Genomic DNA, 22,634 nt, shown 5'->3' with positions numbered 1-22,634 from the left:
ATATTCTTATTCTTCTGCCTACAATAGTATTTTTATCTCTTATTTCCTAATTCCCCTATTTAAAAACTTTTTAAAAAATTCAACATCTATAATTTCAATCATAAGGTTATATCCTTTTTGCCAATTACAATTCCTAGTCATTTTGTTACCGGTATAAATCCAGATCATATGACTTACTGGATTTTAATGACTTACTGGATTCTTATTGCTAAAAATTCATTTAGATTTTTAAAAATTATTACATGTGATTTGGTCAGAGGATTATTTTTCATGACATCTGAGTCTGGTCAGGTTTCTGTATCTTTATAAAAGGGTTTTATTATGGGTTTTTTTTCTTGCTTTTGTATGATCTGAAATATTTTAAATAGCCTTGGAATTTGTTTGCAATTCTATGGTTTTCCATGGACATAATGCTTTATTATAGCAGTAGGGACAGCTGACTCTATCTATGTATCTATCTATCTATCTATTTATCTTAGAGATTGCTTCCAGGAAATTGGCTCACACTGTTGTGAAAGCAGGTAGGCTGAAATCACATTGCTTATTCATTTATTTCCCTGATTTCATGGCAATACGTTGGGTCATAATTTTTATCTGCTCAGGGGCAGCATTATTTTTCAATGAGTGATCATAGTCTGCTATCTTTTCTTCTTATAGATATCGTGTTGCATCCTTTTATTCTTATTTACCTTAATTTGGAGTGACTAAGGTAATTTTTTTTTTCTTGCCAAGCCACTTGTAGAATGTCTAAAGTGAATAAAGGAACCAACACAATGTCTTGCTGGAAAAATCCTGCCTGTTCTCATTTAAGCTCCTCAACAAACAGATCTGTATGTGTGTGTGTGTGTGTGTGTTTACTTTTACTCCTCAGCCAACAGGGGTTAGTAGTTGACTGGTTACTTAAAAAGTAATCTCAATCTCTATCTCCCTCTCTCTTCCTCTCCCCCAACCCTGCCCCTGCTTATCTTTACTCAGTTTCTTGGACAGATTGCTTCTGGCAAAGATGGGATGTCTATTCTTCTTCTTTTGATGTGTCTTGCATTCTACTAATTAGTGACAGGGTCCAAGAGAATCCTGATGTCAACATGTGTTCCACTCTCCTGTGGTTCCAAATAAGAGATTGTTGGATTTTCCCCCTACTTAGTGTGGCACCTGCTTTGGAGAACTGAGCTCTACTGTCTTTGCTTAAGATTTGCAAAGCCAGATGTCCTCTCTAGGCATTTTTTTGTCACCCTGGTTTGATCTTAACTGCATTTGGCAGCCCTTTTTGATATATCATGGTTTACATTATCATTGAAGATGGAGATTAAGTTTGCATTTCTCACCAAACTTGCTATTTAGGGATAATATACAGAAGAGGAAGGGAAGTGCTTCTTAACTCTACCTCCATAGAATTGGAAGTTATTCTTATTTGCTTATTCTTTTCATACATTCACTTATTGCTTTACTTAAGTATTTATTAGAAATATTATTTTTAGTTAAAATGTTAACATTTGAAAGATTTTGTGGAGAACAGTAGATGATAATTGTGAAGGTTAATTTTACATGTCAACTTTGGTAGGTCATGGTACTCAGATATTTGGTCAAATGCTAGTCCAGATGTTGCTGTGAAGGTATTTTTAGATGAGATTAATATTTGAATTAGTAGATTCTGAGTAAAGTAGATTACCCTCCATGATGTGGGTGGGCCTCATTCAATCAGTTGAAGATTCAAAGGCATTAAGAAGAAAAAGACTGACTCCCCAGAGACGAGAATTCTACCTGCAGTCTGCTTCAGACTTGAGCTACAGCAGCAACTCTTTCCTGAGTCTCCATCCTGCTAGCTTCCACAATAATGTGAGCCAAATCCTTGAAATGAATCTCTCTCTCACTCACACACACACTCTACTACTTCCATTTCTCTGGTGAACCCTGATGGACACAGTGCATAAAATGAAGCCTATGGACTCCAGATAATTTCCTAATAGGAGAAAATAACATCTCTTTGCAAAATATTTTAATACAAAATACTATAACATCATTATGTTTTTCATTTTTATAAAGGCATCATATGGATTCTAATGTCATGAGTTATATGGAAACTAAGAGGCAGAAAACAATAAATCTTGGAAATTATCAAAAACTTTAAGGAGGATTTTGTAGATTGTGAAAATGGCCACAAATCTTAACTTCTCCTTCTGTGCATGCCCTTTTATTACATGTGATTTTGCAACACCTTTCTCTACCCCTTAAATTTGGTCAATCAAATGTGGCAGAAGCAATACTAATCTGATCTTGAGTGCAGAACTCAAGATATCTTGCATACTATCATACTCTTTCTTGATTTCAAGCCAAACTACCTTGTGAACAAGTCTGGCTAGCCTGCCAGATGAAGAGACTTCATCCTAATCTTAAACCTGCTACACCCAGATTTAGTAAGCCAACTGCACTAAAACAGCACAGCTTTGCTATCCTGCAGCTGACTGTAGACACACAAAGAGACCAGCTGGTATCAGCCAAGTGTGATCCAGGTTAACAAAACCATCCAGCTGAACCCAGCCTAACAGCCAACCATTAGCATGTGAGGTAAATTAATGGTTGATATTTTAACTTTTGGGGTGATTTATTACACCATTAGATACTTCATAGTAGAGGATGTGATATTTTAAGTTATTTAATTAGTAATGTTTGGAAATGTGATTTCTGATGGGCATAACATGTTCCGTAATTATTTATGAGGTTGTAAATTATGTAAGATTCTTTTAAAATGAACTTCACATATAATAATATCATGCTTTATTTTTTCTGTTTGCATTTAAACTTCTTAACCTCTCGTCAGAAATCTTAGTTTTCTCTTTGACAGAGAGTTAAGGAATTTAAAGGGAAAAATCATAGTGTCTAGCTCAGGGGCTAATACATAATAGACACTTAAGGAAGAATTCCTGCCTTAAACCATCTCCAGGAAGGATGCTTTTTCTCGATTGTGAAACCTATTACTAAAGCAACGTTATTCATTTTTCTAGTTAATGTTCTTCTCTGATTTAATTATTTTATTAATTCAGGTTAATAGTTATTTGATTCAGAAACTGGCCAGAGATTGGTATATTTGCATGGATTCTAACCCCTGACAAAATAAAATAAAATTAAAGCAGATTTTTCTTCTGATTAAACACTAAGAATTAGAAAAGCTACTGCTTTCTCAGCTGATTCATTATTGATTTCAGTTAGAAGTTTTGCCAAGAGGAGTAATGACTGCACAAATGACCTCAAAGTGATTAATCCATGCAAGGGTACGAAAGCAAAGGCAAAGATGACAAAGGAATAGAAGTAAAGTCTTTGCTTCTTTATTTTTCACTGTCTACTTGAGGTTAGTCAGACAATGCAAATGTTGCACTTTCATATATAAAACAAAATCCCATCTCAGAAACAAAATTTTTTAAAGTAAGCAATTTGTCAAAAAGATGAATGAAATAATATCAGATTTTCATGTTTTTTTTTAAATTTGCTAAGTGGAAAATACACATACAAACATAAAAAGAAATAAGGAAAAAAGATAAAGTTACAAATTAAGTACATCCATCAAGTACAACTGTCTCTTCAAAAATATTTTTATTCTATATTTAAGTTTTCTTACTAACTTGTTAAATATGGTTACTTCTCTGAAGCACAGTAGATTATTAAAGATGTAATCCTACACAGGATCAACGTTGTTTAATCAACTTATTTAGTCAGTTAATCATTAATCATTTTCTCCCTGAAACGAAGTCTTTGTCAGAGTTAAGACTTGGGCATATAAAAGTGAATGAACTATAGTCATAACTGCCCTTTAGGAATTCAGTCATGAGATGCAGACAAACAGATGAAACATCAATTACAATAGTTGTTGTAAGTGCTACAATGGGTCACTTAGGAGATATCTGATTGTATGAAAACTCCAAATTTTTAAATAAAATATTATCAAAAGCTTTACAGGTCAAATATGCTTAGTAACGGTTTCATATTTGGATAGATATTCACCATTCGAAAAATGGAGAATAGCGTTTCATAAAATATGCTTTGTACACAAAAACATGGATTAAATACGTCATGGCATATTCTGAAAATTAAATCCATTAGTAGTAGGAGCACAGTGAGAAGGGTTGGAAATTGTTTATGATAATTTTAAAGATTCAGTTACTAGACAAGTGATGGAAAGTTTCTTCCCTTCCTGCCCCATTGGCATAAGATGTTGACACCACCACATGAGCAAGAGGCGTCAGTGAAGATTTGTACGTAAGGAAATATCACAATCTGATTCCATATTAGAAAACTCACAGTGTTTCCTGATGATATGTGACATTTGTAAGAAGTCATTACAACTTTTTATACATATAGATTGGCTTACGTATTTGACTTTAAATAAACTGCATAGAAAGTGAGTCTACATTTTTCCCATGTCATTTTATAAAGGAGTCTTACCAAGAGAGACATAAATAAAATAATTATTTAATAAGTAATACTAAAATAAATACAAAATAATGAAATAATTGTGAACGCAGTGCAAATATCATATGACAAAGAAACATCTCTCTCGTATGTGTGCCTTAGTTTTAGAGCAGTTTGAAATTGTGATAATTTCAACACTTGTTTATCACAATGAAAATATTTAGACCAAAACAAATAAACATGCTTAAGAAGAAAATGAACTCAAGTGAAGTAAAAAGGAAGAATATACAGTTGCTTTCTTTGCATTTAAGTTTCAAGTTCTAGTCTGTTTTGTTGTAAATCTGGGTGGTGGAAAGCATGAAATCTTGTTTTAGTGTTAGGTGAGAAGAAAAAGAAAAACCAGGATGTGGAAAGTGCACCAAATCTTCATATTCCAAATTATAGATTGTATTTAAATTGGGGAACATCACATAAAAGAACAGCAATGTATTGGAGGGATAAAAAGGAGACAGAAGCAGCAATTTTCTTGTAGAAAAATCAAATAGAATTATTTTACTTTAAAAAAGTTTGCAAATGTAAATTTGCTTACAAAAGTTACAAAATATTTAACAGGATAAATAGGAGAATTTACAAACTTTCTAACCTGAACTACTTCAAAAAGTCTTCTAATTGTTTTTTCCTGCTTCCATATTTCTCCCCTTCTAACCATATCCACACAGTAACCAGGGAGCTCTTTATACCACAAATCAAACCATATTTCCTTCTTGCTTAACATCAAATGGCTACTCACGGCACCAACAACACAATTTCATCTTATTGCCATGTCTCTCAGCCATGCATTGTCTGCCTAACTCTGTCTTCATCTCATAACCTTCCTAGAGATCATTATTCTTCAGCCACATCAGCTATCTTCCTGTTTCTCAAACGAGCGTAGTCTCTTTTCACCTGAAATAATTTGTGCTTGCATTTTGCTAAAACTTGTATATTTTTCATTCCTTCTCATAAATTTGATGCCAATGTTCTTTGCTCCAAAAATACCCAAGCTTGCAGAAATGTCTAACTATTCACGGAGCACTGTCCCATAATATCACTCATCTATAAAACTAGAGTAATAATTGTTTGGATTAAGGAACATAATATACATAGACATGCATTACATATAATATGCTGTTGGTTTGAAACCTTGGGAGTTTCCCAGGTGTGATCTGAAACTGACCCCTGTACATGGAGAGCAAGGAGAGACAGAGAAAGAGGCAAACCACTCCTGATTCATAGGTTGCAGGGTTACTAAGCAAGGGGTCTGACTGACAAAGGCCTGTCCTGGATGGCCACAAGATGAGTAGATCTCCGTGACTGTCCACCAGAATCAAGGCTGCATCCTTGAAAACAAATCCCTCTGTGGGACTGGTGGGCAGAACGTACATTGCAAGGACAGGGGAGTGGGGAGAGGAGCCTCTGATTGCCCAGTCCAGCTCAAGGGTCAACCTGTGGTCACATCCTCTCCATAACTTCCTTCAACACCTCATCCCTCCTGACTGGATCTTCCAAAGTTATATGTTCCGCCTCTTCCACAGTGTGTCCTGAGAGGCCAATGAGGAGTTTCACTAGCATGGAAGTGGCTCATTTGACAGCTATCTGGCCACACTGGAGGCACACTGGAGGCCACACTGGAGGCAGATGCCATAGCAACAATATAGGCACATGTAAGAGAAACACAGATTAAGATAATGATTCGCAAAATAAGTAACAGTTTTTTCCAACAGGAGCCCTATGATTCAAACCATTGATTTATTAAGTCTCCTAGGCTCAGGGCAAGATCACAGAGGGTGTTCACTTGTGTCCTCAAGTGATTTAATAAAGATAATACATCAACTCATCAGTTATGAACACATAACATTCTGTTTGGATAATGGCTCAGGTGCCTTCTTGTGTAGCAGAAATCCTATTTTGGAGGACAACTTTTCTCATTAGAGATATTTTAGTGCTCAGTAAGGATGGGCTTTGTTGGCTATCATTTAAGCCTTGTTGGATGAATTTAGTAAGGGCTTCTATATGTGCTGTAATGTCTTCCAGGACAATGGAGGGGACTAAAACAGCAGACAAATCAATGTACCAGTGTTAAAGAGAATGTGTCTATCCTATAACCAGACACCACAGGAGCAGCAGTGGAAATCTAAGGTCTAAGGTCAAAATAACAGGTAGTTAGTAGGGATCACATGGGAAGGTCAACTTCTTCTGTAAGAATTACACATGTAGCCTGATCGTTAGATGTTGCTGTGGCTATAGCTTTAGGATCTTGACCTGATTGTGCATAACATGCATGTTGGCCAGGGGAGGCAGCACTGTCAGGGGTGAGTAGGTAGACTGGGGGTGGCATATGTGAGATAAGAAGTCCCCCTTTCCAGCTCTACCCACCACCAGTCCCTCCCATCAACCCTCTTAGATAGCCTCATCCACCAGAGGGCAGACAGAAGAAGCAAGAAGAACTACAATCCTGCAACCTGTGGAACAAAAACCACATTCACAGAAAGATAGACAAGATGAAAAGGCAGAGGGCTATATACCAGATGAAGGAACAAGATAAAACCCCATGAAAACAACTAAATGAAGTGGAGATAAGCAACCTTCCAGAAAAAGAATTCAGAATAATGATAGTGAAGATGATCCAGGACCTCGGAAAAATAATGGAGGCAAAGATCGAGAAGATGCAAGAAATGTTTAACAAAGACCTAGAAGAATTAAAGAACAAACAAACAGAGAAGAACAATACAATAACTGAAATGAAAACTACACTAGAAGGAATCAATAGCAGAATAACTGAAGCAGAAGAACGGATAAGTGACCTGGAAGACAGAATGGTGGAATTCACTGCTGCAGAATGGAATTAAGAAACAAGAATGAAAAGAAATGAAGACAGCATAAGAGAGCTCTGGGACAACATTAAACGCAACAACATTCGCATTACAGGGGTCCCAGAAGGAGAACAGAGAGAGAAAGGACCCGAGAAAATATTTGAAGAGATTATAGTCGAAAACTTCCCTATCATGGGAAAGGAAATAGCCACCCAAGTCCGGGAAGTGCAGCGAGTCCCATACAGGATAAACCCAAGGAGAAACACGCTGAGACACATAGTAATCAAATTGACAAAAATTAAAGACAAAGAAAAATTATTGAAAGCAGCAAGGTAAAAATGAAAAATAATACACAAGGGAACTCCCATAAGGTTAACAGCTGATTTCTCAGCAGAAACTCTACAAGCCAGAAGGGAGTGGCATGATATACTTAAAGTGATGAAAGGGAAGAACCTACAACCAAGATTACTCTACCCAGCAAGGATCTCATTCAGATTCGATGGAGAAATCAAAAGCTTTACAGACAAGCAAAAGCTAAGAGAATTCAGCACCACCAAACCAGCTCTAAAACAAATGCTAAAGGAACATCTCTAAGTGGGAAACACAAGAGAAGAAAAAGACCTACAAAAAACAAGCCCAAAACAATTAAGAAAATGGTCATAGGAACATACATATTGATAATTACCTTAAACGTGAATAGATTAAGTGATCCAACCAAAAGACACAGGCTTGCTGAATGGATACAAAACCAATACCCACATATATGCTGTCTACAAGAGACACACTTCAGACCTAGGGACACATTCAGACTGAAAGTGAGGGGATGGAAAAAGATATTCCATGCAAATGGAAATCAAAAGAAAGCTGGAGTAGTTATACTCATATCAGATAAAATAGACTTTAAAATAAAGAATGTGACAAGAGACAAGGAAGGACACTACATAATGATCAAGGGATCAATCCAAGAAGAAGATATAACAATTATAAATATATATGCACACAGGATAGAAGCACTTCAATACATAAGGCAACTACTAACATCTATAAAAGAGGAAATCGACAGTAGCACAATAATAGTGGGGGACTCTAGCCCCTCACTTACACCAATGGACAGATCATCCAAAATGAAAATTAATAAGGAAACAGAAGCTTTAAATGACACAATAGACCAGATAGATTTAATTGATATTTATAGGACATTCCATCCAAAAACAGCAGATTACACTTTCTTCTCAAGTGCACATGGAACATTCTCCAGGATAGATCACATCTTGGGTCACAAATCAAGCCTCAGTAAATTTAAGAAAATTGAAATTATATCAAGCATCTTTTCTGACCACAACGCTATGAGATTAGAAATGAATTACAGGGAAAAAACGTAAAAAAACACAAACATATGGAGGCTAAATAATACATTACTAAATAACCAAGAGATCACTGAAGAAATCAAAGAGGAAATCAAAAAATACCTAGAGACAAATGACAATGAAAAGACGATGATCCAAAACCTATGGGATGCAGCAAAAGCAGTTCTAAGAGGGAAGTTTATAGCAATACAAACCTACCTCAAGAAACAAGAAAAATCTCAAATAAACAATCTGACTTTACACCTAAAGGAATTAGAGAAAGAATGAAAAACAACCCCCAAAGTTAGCAGAAGGAAAGAAATCATAAAGATCAGAGCAGAAATAAATGATATAGAAACAAAGAAAACAATAGCAAAGATCAATAAAACTAAAAGCTGGTTCTTTGAGAAGATAAACAAAATTGATAAACCATTAGCCAGACTCATCAAGAAAAAGAGGGAGAAGACTCAAATCAATAAAATTAGAAATGAAAAAGGAGAAGTTACAACAGATACCGCAGAAATACAATGCATCCTAAGAGACTACTACAAGCAACTCTATGCCAATAAAATGGACAACCTGGAAAAAAATGGACAAATTCTTAGAAAGGTATAACCTTCCAAGACTGAACCAGGAAGAAACAGAAAATAGGAACAGACCAATCACAAGTAATGAAATTGAAACTGTGATTAAAAATCTTCCAACAAACAAGTCCAGGACCAGATGGTTTCACAGGTGAATTCTATAAAACATTTAGAGAAGAACTAACATCCATCCTTCTCAAACTCTTCCAAAAAATTGCAGAGGAAGGAACACTCCTAAACTCATTTTATGAGGCCACCATCACCATGATACCAAAACCAGACAAAGATACCACAAAAAAAAAAAAAAATTACAGACCAGTATCACTGATGAATATAGATGCAAAAATCCTCAAGAAAATACAAGCAAACAGAATCCAACAACACATTAAAAGGATCATACACCATGATCAAGTGGAATTTATCCAAGGGATGCAAGGATTCTTCAATATACGCAAAGCAATCAATGTGATACACCGTATTAACAAACTGAAGAATAAAAACCATACGATCATCTCAGTAGATGCAGAAAAAGCTTTTGACAAAATTCAACACCCATTGATGATAAAAACTCTCCAGAAAGTGGGCATAGAGGGAACCTACGTCAATATAATAAAGACCATATATGACAAACCCACAGCAAACATCATTCTCAATGGTGAAAAACTAAAAGCATTTCCTCTAAGATCAGGAACGAGACAAGGATGTCCACTCTCACCACTATTATTCAACATAGTTTTGGAAGTCCTAGCCATGGCAATCAGAGAAGAAAAAGAAATAAAAGGAATACAAACTGGAAAAGAAGAAGTAAAACTGTCATTGTTTGCAGATGATGTGATACTATACATAGAGAACCTAAAAATTCCACCAGAAAAATACTAGAGCTAATCAATGAATTTGGTAAAGTTGCAGGATACAAAATTAATGTACAGAAATCTCTTGCATTCCTATACACTAATGATGAAAAATCTGTAAGAGAAATTATGTAAACACTCCCATTTACCATTGCAACAAAAAGAATAAAATACCTAGGAATAAACCTACCTAAGGAGACAAAAGACCTCTATGCAGAAAATTATAAGACACTGATGAAAGAAATTAAAGATGATACCAACAGATGGAGAGATATACCATGTTCTTGGACTGAAAAAGTCAATATTGTGAAAATGACTATACTACCCAAAGCAATCTACAGATTCAATGCAATCCTTATCAAATTACCAATAGCATTTTTTACAGAACTAAAACAAAAGATCTTAAAATTTGTATGGAGACACAAAAGACCCCGAATAGCCAAAGCAGTCTTGAGGGAAAAAAATGGAGCTGGAGGAATCAGGCTCCCTGACTTCAGACTATACTACAAAGCTACAGTAATCAAGGCAATATGGTACTGGCACAAAAACAGAAACATAGATCAATGGAACAAGATAGAAAGCCCATAGATAAACCCACGCACCTGTGGTCAACTAATCTATGGCAAAGAGGGCAAAGATATACAATGAAGAAAAGACAGTCTCTTCAATTAGTGGTTCTGGGAAAACTGGAGAGCTCGATGTAAAAGAATGAAATTAGAACACTCCCTAACACCATACACAAAAATAAACACAAAATGTATTCGAGACCTAGATGTAATACCGGACACTATTAAATTCTTAGAGGAAAACATAGGAAAAAACACTCTTTGACATAAATCATAGCAAGATCTTTTTTGATCCACCTCCTAGAGAAATGGAAATAAAAACAAAAATAAACAAATGGGACCTTATGAAACTTCAAAGCTTTTGCACAGCAAAGGAAACCATCAACAAGATAAAAAGACAACCCTCGGAATGGGAGAAAATATTTGCAAACGAATCAACGGACAAAGGATTAATCTCCAAAATATATAAACAGCTCATGAAGCTCAATATTAAAGAAACAAACAACCCAATCCAAAAATGGGCAGAAGACCTAAATAGACATTTCTCCAAAGAAGACATACAGATGGCCAAGAAGCACATGAAAAGCTGCTCAACATCAGTAATTATTAGAGAAATGCAAATCAAAACTACAATGAGGTATCACCTCACACCAGTTAGAATGGGCATTATCAGAAAATCTACAAATAACAAATGCTGGAGAGGGTGTGGAGAAAAGGGAACCCTCCTGCACTGTTGGTGGGAATATAAAGTGATACAGCCACTATGGAGAACAGTATGGAGGCACCTTAAAAAACTAAAAATAGAATTACGATATGATCCAGCAATCCCACTACTGGGCATATACCCAGAGAAAACCATAATTCAAAAAGACACATGCACCCCAATGTTCATTGTAGCACTATTTACAATAGCCAGGTCATGGAAGCAACCTAAATGCCCATCGACAGACAAATGGATAAAGAAGATGTAGCACATATATACAATGGAATATTACTCAGCAATAAAAAGGAACGAAATTGAGTCATTTGTTGAGACGTGGATGGATCTATAGACTGTCATACAGAGTGAAGTAAGTCAGAAAGAGGAAAAACAAATATCATATATTAACACACGTATGTGGAACCTAGAAAAATGGTACAGATGAACCGGTGTGCAGGGCAGAAGTTGAGACACAGATGTGGAGAACAAATGTATGGACACCAAGGGAGGAATATCGTGGTGGGGTGGGGATGGTGGTATGCTGAATTGGGCAATTGGGATTGACATGTATACACTGATGTGTATAAAACTGATGACTAATAAGAACCTGCAGTATAAAAAAGAAACAAACAAACAAACAAAAAAATAACTAATACTAAACTTTCTTTGGGTTACTTTATGGAAATATGTTAACATAAATGTTTCAGACATATGAAATTTCTAAAAATCTTATATGTTCTCGTATAGTGTTATAAGTCATAATTCTAGTTATTACTTTAAAAGGTGTATCTCAGAAATAACTAAAGTTCCTTGTCAATTGCATTATTATGAACTTTCATCAAATCTTTAACCGTGGTCATTTTTAAGTCTTTTGTCATTTACAGACAGTTCTGGGTGTACTCTGATGCTTTCGCAAAAATGTTCCTATAAAAGGGTTTCATCTTCAAGGAATTCATGGAAAAGACTCTGAGAAGTACAGGTTTTGGTAACTGACTATACTGCAGAAGTGAATGAATAAGCATTTTCAGAACCCTAATGGAAAACTGATGAATTCATAAAAGTGCTAACAAAAGATTAAGATGAAAAAAAAATTAATTACATGGGACTGAGTGAACTGATGAGGATGATTATAATTTTCATGACTTTCTGTTTGAGTTAAAAAAAGAAAAATCCCACAAGGACTCAGAGGCAAAAAAAAAAAAAAAAGAAGTTCCACTTTTTCCCCTCTTTCAATGGTGCATGTTCCATTCCAGATACAGTGCATTTCCACAGGTCCAGCTTGCAGGAGAACAAAGGGATCCCAGGGGAGATTGAGTAGTTCCCCCTCACCCAGGGGTGCAAAGTAGTTCACCCATCCTGGTGGGACATCAAATTGCAAATTCCAGTAGATAATGCCTTTCCCAGGACCCATGAGGCTTGGTGTTCTCAGCAGCATAGAACGTTGAGCCATGCTGAGAGTCCGGGCAATGGCTGTTTCCTGAGACCTCCATACCTTTATGATGTTGGGTGTCTCCGCAGGGGTCTCTAGTCTGGCATTTGGGGCAACAGACCTACTGTTTGATCATTCAAATGTATTAAAGGCTGAGATAGTACTTTAGTTCACCCATTCAATCTGGTTTTAGCTGTTAGTAATTTAATCTGCTACTTTAATATTCCATTCTTCTTTTCTATCAACCCTACTGTTTGTGGGTCATAGGTGAGATGGAACCTCCATTCAATGTCATGTTCTGTTGCCCAGTCTTGCACGTCATGACCTTTGATATGTGACCCCCAATCACTATTTGCTTGATGAGGGTACCTGTACATGGTATCCAGCTTCTCTGACTTCCTGATGGTGGCAGCCTGATTTGGGTAGCAACAGGGGAAAGCTTGGGTTAGGACAGATGCAGTGTCCACAAAAACCTAGGCATACAAGTATTTGGTACCCTCACTCAGAAGAAAGGGGCCAATATAATCAACTATACAATCCCTCACCAGTTGGGAACTCCAGTGGGTGGCCTTTGGCCGTTACCCTGGGCATTTTTCAGAACACAGAGCATGTGCTGTTACTGCCTTAACCAAGTCACTGTATTTCAAAGGCAATCCGGCATCCTTGGCAATATGCCATCACACGTAGGCCCTATGGGGGCCCTTCTTTCTATGTACCCAATCTGCCGTATCTACTGAGGGGTCAGTTGCTAGGGCTTGTACCCGGTCTAGGGCATCAACTTACTAATCGCCAAGGGGTGTCTGTGCCTTACGAGCCAGGGCAGGGAAGCCAAGACTGCCTCAGGCACTTGCAGGCAAACTCAAATGACTTTCCACGTATCCCAGCCCCACAAGGGCTTATTCATGATCATCCACTCCTTGTCTTCCCATTATGTAAGCCATAGGGTTAATCCCTTTAGAGCAGCCCAACTGTCATGAGTAAGGGGCAGCCAAACATTCAGCCCACTGGCTGCTATAGTTCATTCCTGTTTCAATCCAGACGGTGTCAGTGTTGGGTTGAATAGTGCCTACAGTTTTTGAGGAAGGGTTGCCCCAAACTGGGCCCATTTGTACACCAGGGATCAGCGGGAATCTCCTTCACTTTCTCTCTGTAGGTCATAGGGGCCACCAGAGGAATAGGGGCAGGGCGTTTGGAGGATCTACGTACTCTACAGGGCCTAGTAGTATCTGCATTTCTAGAGACAGTGGGCTGGCAGACAGAGTGTTCTTCCTCTGGAAATAGGCTGTCACTTAGTGAAAGTGGCAGTGTGAACCATGGCAGAGGTGGGTGGATAGAACATACTCTCAACCCAATTCCCTCATATGAAGGGAAGTTCTTACCAAGATAGGCACTTTAAGGGTTGGAGACACTGTGCCAGATTGGAAATAAGTTCTCAAAATTCTCAAAATCCCTACAATGGCTTAAACGTCTTTCATGTTCTTAGGGGTTGGATAGGCTGACACTTTATCAACCACCCTTCTGCAATAATACATGTCTTCCCCACGAAACGACTCCCCAAAACTTTATAGTGGTACCTGGGCCTTGAATTTTCTGTGGGTTTACTGCCCATCCTCTCCCTCACAGATGTTCCAGCAAAGTTTACAGACTGTTCTGCAGAAGAGGCAAGTCTTGTTAACATTATATAATCAAGGTAATGGGCCCATTTTATTCCAATGGCTTCCAATGGCCCTCACCTAGAGAAAAATCTTAATTTGCCTCCTATACCTGCCCTGAACAGAACTGTACTGCTGAGGCCTCTGCTTGAGAAGTGGGCCATCACGGATGGTAGGGGCAAGCTGGGGCAGGTCTGAACAGTTGTTTAGGTTTTAAGTCTTTCCATGGGGCAACAGAGCATTGTGTTTTAATGGGAAGCAGATACAGGTACATCACAGGGTGGGAAGCAGCATGATGGCTCCTGGTGAGACTCAGGAAAAAGGCAGCCAGAGTCAGGGATACCAGCATGACCAGGCCTAAGGCCAAATCCAGAGAGGTATGAGAAGAGCTTGACCATCCATATCATGATCACTAGCCATTCCCAGGAAAGTCAATGGCCCCACTGTGACATCCGCTTCTTCTGTCATGTGCCTGTGACCATGGGAAGCAGACTTGTGCCACTGTCTCACTAGGTGGGACAGCCTCCTGGAATGGCCTGAAATGCCACAGCCAGCCTTTTTACAACATCGAAAGATGTCAACAGTGTCTTCCATTGGGTACCAGCTGCTCAGGGACTTGATGAAAGAACAAGTTTTGTTTCGTTGGTCCAAGACTTGATCAGCCAGAGTGACCTGCTGTTGGGGTCCTGGCAGTGATGAGGTCAAACCATATTTGCTCCTGGGTTACTTTTACTGGACACTTTAACAGTTGTTGGTATAGCCTTTTGACTTCTTGAGCTTCCTCTCTGTCTCAGATCTTTCCCACAGCCTGTGCCCATTCAACAGATGCGTAATTTCTCCCAGATCAGCAATGGATTGCCTAACATCATAATAAATGTCATCCTCATAAATGTCTTGTCCCATGACTGGTCATGGATATCAGCATCCCATACCAGGTGCTGGGGGCTGACTGGAATATCTTGGCTTTCATTCCTATAGTGAATGTGGCCCAATAAGGGCCTTCAAAGACAGTGGTGTAGATGGACTGTTTCATTTTCAACTCCCTAAGAATTTGTTGAATTTCCTCTATAGATTTCCAGGGTCTGCCTCACTGGGCTAAGCCTCCCTGCAGGCTAGTATAATTCAATCTAAAAGTGAGTGAGTATCTTGAACCCCCAAGCACCACGCAGGCACTGCCAGCAGGCAGGATGTATGATGACAATGCTCATTTCTCTGTTTCCTGCTGTCAGAGAAATGCCACTGCCCCCTCCATCCCACAGCAGCACTAACCATGCTTGGAAACTGTCCCTAGCCTAGTGCTGGAACTTGGCAGCTATATCAATAAAGATTCTCTCATCATGAATGTTTCCTGAATTGGGGGCTGCACCACTGGCTAGGGTTGTTGCTGTACTTTTGTTTTCCTTTGTATTTGGGGTCGAGGGCACCTGTGTTTCATGCATTCCATTTCACTGTCAATCACCACAACATTCTTCTATCAGCTCTGCTCACTTTCACAGGGATTCCACCTCTTAGTGTTTCAGTCAGGCTCTGTCATAAGTGCTGGGACCTTAATCTACAGCAGCTGTGTCCTGTCACTCACAAAGCCTATTGAGAATTCCCAGGAAATAAAAATGGAATCTGGGTAATAAAATAGTCTAACCTTTCTTTTTTTCCTTTTCCTTCATGCTTAGTCTAGTTTCACTTGCTCATAGGGGTGTCCTGTGCAGCAGCCTTGCCCCTGGCACTTCAGATCAGAGTTCCTAGTATGAAATAGCTGCCCCGACACTTCAGCTTGGCAGGCCTTGTACAGAATCACTGCATAGGACACTTCAATTCAAGAAGGGGACAGTGCACCTCGTGCAGAGATGCTGCACCCAGCACTTTGATCTGGAGCACCATAAGCAGCACAGTTGCACCAGACCCACCCTCCACCAACAAGAACCCTAAAGCAGCCCTGCCTAGGGCCTTTTGGGAAGAGGGTGTACTTTAGGTTGCGAGCTCTCACCTCTCCATTCTTTGATCAAAGAATAAAGCTTTCCTTTGCTTCTGAACCAAACTCAGTCTGGTTCTACTGGCTCAAACAAGGAAGAAGGAAACAAAAGAAGGGCAGAAGGAAACAAAGGTTGGAGACCAACTCAGAAGAGTTGGTAATAAAATGTTGGTGACCAGATGGGATGTACCATGGCCTGTTCATCTGCACCTATCCACTAAGCTCTGGGCTTACCTTGGCTCCAACGGGACAGTAGAGGCTTTGGGAGGTTTGCATGAGGATAACTGACTCTGGTCTTTAAGTTCACTCTGACGGGGTAGGATGGTGGCAGCCAAATTCAGAGCAACCCTGCCCAGCAACCTGATTTCCCGGGTGTGGTGCGCACACAGGGTAGCCCCCAGAGTAATCTGGACTGTGCCCCCTTGAGGAGGTCATACTGTGGCATTGTTGGGGATGGGAGACTGAAACTCATGCGTGCCTACCCGCTGCCTCTGGCTGGCTTTCCTGTGGTACTGGACCCCCAGGGATGTTGGGGACCTGTGGACAAGAGGGAGCAAAGGCAGTCTTGCCCACTGTCTCACCAGTAATGCTGTCCTCTTGACCACTGTACAAGGCAGTGGAGGCTGCACCAGGGCTTTTTGCTCTCCTCACTGACCTCCAGGTGTCAACAGTAGCATTCTCCAGTCATTTTTGGTTTGGTAAAGGAAAGTGGCCAGCCCCATGAGCCAAGAGAGGAGAAAAGGCCCAGGTAATAAGGACCACCTGACAAAAGAGAACGAGGATGCTCTATCCAAGCTCAGGAAAAGGCACTGGGGATGCCCATGGGTGAAAGGGTCCCAAGGTATATATGAGACCAGTGACATAAACCTCATTATTGGGAAGCCCTGAGAGCTACTGGCAAGAACAGGGAACACCCACAACTGGAGACCCCTCCTCCCCCCTCTGCTTGTGAGGTGAACCTCGGGCGATGCTTTATCAACGAAGGTTCCACGGGGTCTCCTCCCTGTATCAGCACAGAATACCAGCTGCCTCAGTGATCTGGTGAGTACCCTATGGGAATCCCTCATGATTTTAGTTCTTACCCAGTGGGAAGTCCAAAAACTCCTCCTTTTCACCCAAAAGCAAGAAAGAGAAGACTCCACCCCACCCCCACTGCCTCAGACAGCTGTGTCACTCCCTGAGGGACCAAGTTGGTCAGGAACTAACGTGGTTAAGATGCTTTGGCCCAAAGGAACTCTCCTCTAACCTCCTGTGGGATATTCTGACTGAGGATGGACAATCTCGAGCATGGGCTGTTACAAATTCAAGCGGAACTCCCAGTTATATCAGAGTCCACACCATTTGGATGCCTCCTATTTTGGTCTTTTGAGGGATCCATTAACAACTTGGTGTTGGTTCCAAATTTCCCAAACCGGAAACCTTATTTGGGTCAAACCTTGTGGCCTCTGGGTGCCAACAAATCACTCCAACCACACCCACCCCCCTTGGTGGTTGGAAACAAATCCAAAACAGACCATCTAAGGTATGGGGAACCAAACATCCACCATACTGAAGGATATCCCATTACGGTGTATTCTACAGAACTGGAAGTTTTTCAGGTATCACTCCCTGACCCCGAAACATTTAATTTCCCTATATAATATAACTTGGCCCTGATACTGGCTGAGAGATGTGGAAAATTGGCCCATTAATGGGTCTCTGAATTACACCATTTTACAATTGGACCTGCTATGCCAGAGACAAAAGAAATGGGATGAAACTCCCTATGTCCAGTTTTTTATGGCCTTATATCAGAACAAAGGCCTTCAAAAGGGATGTGGGCTCTCCTCCACTGAGGTGATACCAAAGGAGATTAAGAGCCTTCTACCAGTCCTTGGACCTCCCCTAGAGGGTCTTCTTGATCTCCTCCCTAAGTCTCCTCCTACCTCTCCTCCCTACCTCTTTCCTTCATGTATCCTGATTTGGGCCACAGGCTGGAGGGATCCCCTCCATACCAGTCCCTCCTCCAGAACACAGTCCAGCAAGTACATGCCTCCCAAGAAAAGTGCTCCCTTTGAGGCAGGTCCCTGATGGAGAAGGAGGGCTCATCCAGGTACACATCCTATTTACTACTTCTGATCTGCATAACTAGAAAAGTCACAGTAAAGGGTTGAGGGAAGATCTAGAGGGATTCCTAAATCTGATTAGGGCAATCTTTCAGAACCATGACCCATGAAGGCTGACATCCAGAGACTCCTTAATGTACTCGTAACAGGGGAAGAAAAGGTCACAGTCTTTTCAAAAGCCCAAGAGGAAGGAGGCAAAGAGAACAGAAACAATGCAGGTCATGCTATTTTCAGACCAGGGACTCAAGAGGTCCCAGATGATGAATCCAACTGGCACCACGGAGGCAATGGAGAAGAGAGTAGAAGACAGACTGACCCATTATAAAAATATGATGCTAAAGGGAATTCAGGCAGCAGAAAAGAAACCTCTCGGTTGGAATAAGATAAAGGAAACCAATCAGGAGCCAACAGAAAACTTTTTGGCATTCCTAGAGTACCTAAGGGAATGCCTCTTAATCTATACTACCACTGACACCTTGATTCATTGGAAGGTAATGCAATCCTGGGGTCATATTTCACTTCCCAAAGTTCCCCCGACATTAGGTGTAAACTTCAGAAGCTGAAAATAGAACAAGATACCCCTACCTCTCCCCTAGTGGAGGTTGCCTTGGTGTTTAATAACCAAGATATAAGAGGAGGAAAAGTCAGAGGATAAAAAAGCCCAGAGGCAAGCCCACCTGCTGGCTGTTGCCCTCCAATGTCAACAGGTCAGCATGGGAATCTGGACTCACCACCCACGGAGATTGTCAACTTTGGTGAGAGACTCCCGGCCCTCACAGAGGGATAGCAAGCCAAGGACACTAAGACCCAAACAGTGCACCATATATAAATAAGACAGTCACTGGAAGGGAGAATGCCCTCACCACCCCTGAAAGGGGAAGGAAATGGTAGATTCTGGCCACCACCCTCAAAGGCAGATAGTCCAAATAGATGAAGAATGACAGGGCCAGGGGGCTCCTAAGATGGCACTTCAATTGACCCCCAAGGAACTCTGACTGACATTGGACAAAGGGGGAAAGCCTGTTGAATTCTTGGTCGACACCGGTGCCATTTACTCGGTTCTGAATACCAGATCAGACAAAGTCACAAGAGCTGTAAAATTATGGGGGTATCAGGGAAGGCCCAAGAACAGGAATTCACAGAGCCATTAGAATATAAATTAGACAAACACATGCTCATTCATTACTTTCTATGTCCCCAAATGTCCTATACCCTTGATAGAAAAAGTTATCACATAAATTGGAGATCGGCATCCCCGTAGACAAAGGACACAATATGATAATGTTAAAGGCTGAGGACAAACCTCCTTGAATAGAGCAAGTTGATCTCCGCAGAGTAAATCCTGATGTCTGGGCCCAGGGATGGGTGGGACAATCTGTAGGAACCAGTCCCATCATGGGCCATCTAAAACCCTGACATACATGGTCTGGTAGAAAACTGTATCCTCCCTGTCAGGAGGCCTTGTTGGGCATTGCTTCTATTACATGAGGCCTAATTGACCACGGCCTTAGTAGACCATGCCAGTCAGCTTGCAATGCCTCCCATTCTCCCCATAAAGAAACCAAATGAGGAATACCTGATGGTACAGGACCTCAGGGCAGTTGATGAAGCCATTGAGGATGTACATCCAGTAGTCCCTAATCCTGACGTCCTGCTGGCCACTCTACCATCCACCAGGGCCTGGAATTCAGTATTATATTTAAAAGGTGCCTTCTTCTGTATCCCACTAGCTTCAAAGTCACAAGAAATCTTTGCCTTTGAGTGACAGGACCAAAACACACAACAAAAACAATACTGTTGGACAGTCCTGCCCAAAGGGTTCAAAAATTCCCCCACTATCTTTGGAGAAACTTTAGCTAAAGACCTGAAAGATCCACATACTGAAGAAGGGAATCTTTTTTTTTTTAAGCAGAAAAAACAAATAAACTTTATTTCTTCAAACTAAAAAGGATGAATCAATCTTCAAGCAAGATAAAATCATCAATAACACAATTAACAGTTAAGAGGACATGTACAGATTAGATTACAGGTTTAGATACTTTGAATTAGGCACATCCCCCCCCTCCAGTATGTAGATGATATTCTGATCACCAACCCTACTAAGGAGGTCTCTGACAAGATACTGTAATCACCCTGAACCACCTAGCCAATAAAGGATGTAAAGTATCCAAGAAAAAGTCTCAAATATCACAGACTGGGGTGACCTTCCTAGGATTCATTCTCACAGAAGGTCAGAGAAGCCTACCCTAGGAAAAGAAAGAAGCCATTTACAGCCTCGCCCCTCTGAAAAGTAGAAGACAGCTTAGGGATTTCCTGGGGATGGCTGGGTTTTGCGGCATCTGTATATCTAGCTCTGGTCTAATAGCTAGGCCTCTACATGCAAAGTAAAAGGAAAGGATGATGATCCTTTTGAATGGAATTCACAATGTGTGAAGAATTGAAAAAGCAATTACTTCAGGTCCCTGCTCTGGCCCTCCCATATTTAGCTAAACCCTTTAAGCTTTACATTCCTGAGAGAAGGGGAATCACCCTTGGGATATTAGGTCAAAAACTGGGACCCCTTATTTGGGAGGGTGCTTATTTATCTAAATAATTAGATCAAACCACTAAGGGATGGATGGCCTCCTTGCCTACGGGCAGTAGTGGCTACTACAACCCTGCTAAAGGAGGCTGAAAAGTTAATGTCTCGTCAGCCAGCCACTATATGGACCCTACACCAGGTTCAGGCTTTAGTAAGTTCTAAGGAAACAGAATGGCTATCCTCAGGAAGGTCAATTCAAGTTCAGTCTACGCTTTTAGGCAACTCATGGCTACCATAAAAACCTGCCAAATGCTAAATGCTACCACCCTGCTACCCACAGAAATGGGGCCCCTGGACCATGATTGTATAGAGACTGTAGACAAGATCTAGTCACGCTGACCTTAGAAGTGAGCCTCTCCTAAACACTGAAGAGGAATCGTTCCCAGATGGGAGAAGTTTTATGAGAGAAGGAAAAAGTCTGCCCAGATATGTAGTAGCCTACCAGACCCTGGTCACAGAAGCCAGAAGCCTACTCCCAGGGATTTCTGCACAAAAGGTGGAGCTGATAGCCCTCACCTGAGCCTTACAGCTCAGGACAGATAAGATCTTAAAGGTTTACACCGATTCCTGGTATGTGTATGCCATCCTACATGCACATGAGGCTATTTGGAAGGAAAGAGGTATACTTACCGTGGAGAATAAACAGGCAAAACATGGCTTAAGCAAATTGAAGCTCTTAGAAGCAGTATACCTTCCAAAAAAAGGTGGCAGTGATTCACTGTAGGGGTCACCAAAAGGGGGATGCAGAAGTAATAAAGGGAGACAGTGCAGATGCAACTGCCAAAAGGGAGGCCTTAGAACCAGTAACTTGGCAACAACTCCTCATACCTCAAAGGCCAGATACATCCAAATATTTCCCAATCTATACAAAGGAAGAATTTGACAAATCCCAGTCTAGGAGATGTAGGAGGTCATGGGTGGCTAGTTAACGAACATGGGCAATACTTCTTTCTCCAAACTGTACCTTGTCAAGACGTCAGGGAGGCTCATCAAGGAACTCACTATGGGAAGAAAGCCCTATACAATTGGTTAGTTGAGGTCATGGTAACTCCTGGTATGAAAAGGATAATCAGTAGGATAGTTGAGACATGCCCCATCTGCACAATGAACAACTCCAACACCAGACCACCCAGAAGTCCCCAGATAAGTCCCGTTTAGACTAGGGTAATATATCCTAGAGAATACAGACAGATTGATTTCACTGTCATGCCAAAATTACTGGGCAATTTCAGGTAGGCAGCTGAAGTGGCTAAGATAGTACTAAAAGAAATAATCCCCAGGTTTGGGCTCCCAGGATCCCTACAAAGCGATAATGGTCCAGCATTTGTGTCTCAAAGGACAAAGGGGATAATTAGTGCACTGGAAATAAAATGGACCTTGCACTCAGCCTGGAGATCCCAATGGGGGAAAGTAGAGAGATCCAATCAGACCTCGAAACAGGCCTTAGCCAAGCTACGTCTGGAAACTCCAACTGCCCTGCTCCACATGTGTTTAGCCCCAGGGGTTAAGTTTAAATGCATCTGAACTCATCTATGATAGACCCACTCCCCAAGACAGAGAGAAGCCATTATCCCCCTCGAAATGGAACAACTCAA

At 40.5% G+C, this 22,634-nt stretch overlaps 1 pseudogene across 1 annotated transcript in view; it reads right to left on the bottom strand.

Annotated features, from left to right (window-relative positions):
* Positions 1–14,548, bottom strand: part of LOC307057646 (peroxiredoxin-1-like) — a 67,814-nt pseudogene extending 53,266 nt beyond the window's left edge. The window contains exons 1-2 of the transcript in view: positions 14,497–14,548; positions 14,307–14,382 (exon numbers count right to left, since the gene is read on the bottom strand). The product of the transcript in view is annotated as a peroxiredoxin-1-like (transcript). The remainder of the gene's footprint in view (positions 1–14,306; positions 14,383–14,496) is intronic.
* Positions 14,549–22,634: the final 8,086 nt, after the last annotated feature.

This window comes from Hyperoodon ampullatus (assembly GCF_949752795.1).
Source record: "Hyperoodon ampullatus genome assembly, chromosome: 1".
In the NCBI taxonomy this organism is placed as follows: domain Eukaryota; kingdom Metazoa; phylum Chordata; class Mammalia; order Artiodactyla; family Ziphiidae; genus Hyperoodon; species Hyperoodon ampullatus.
Note: the sequence above shows the minus strand (reverse complement) of the source record. Positions and strands in the feature narration are given on the sequence as shown.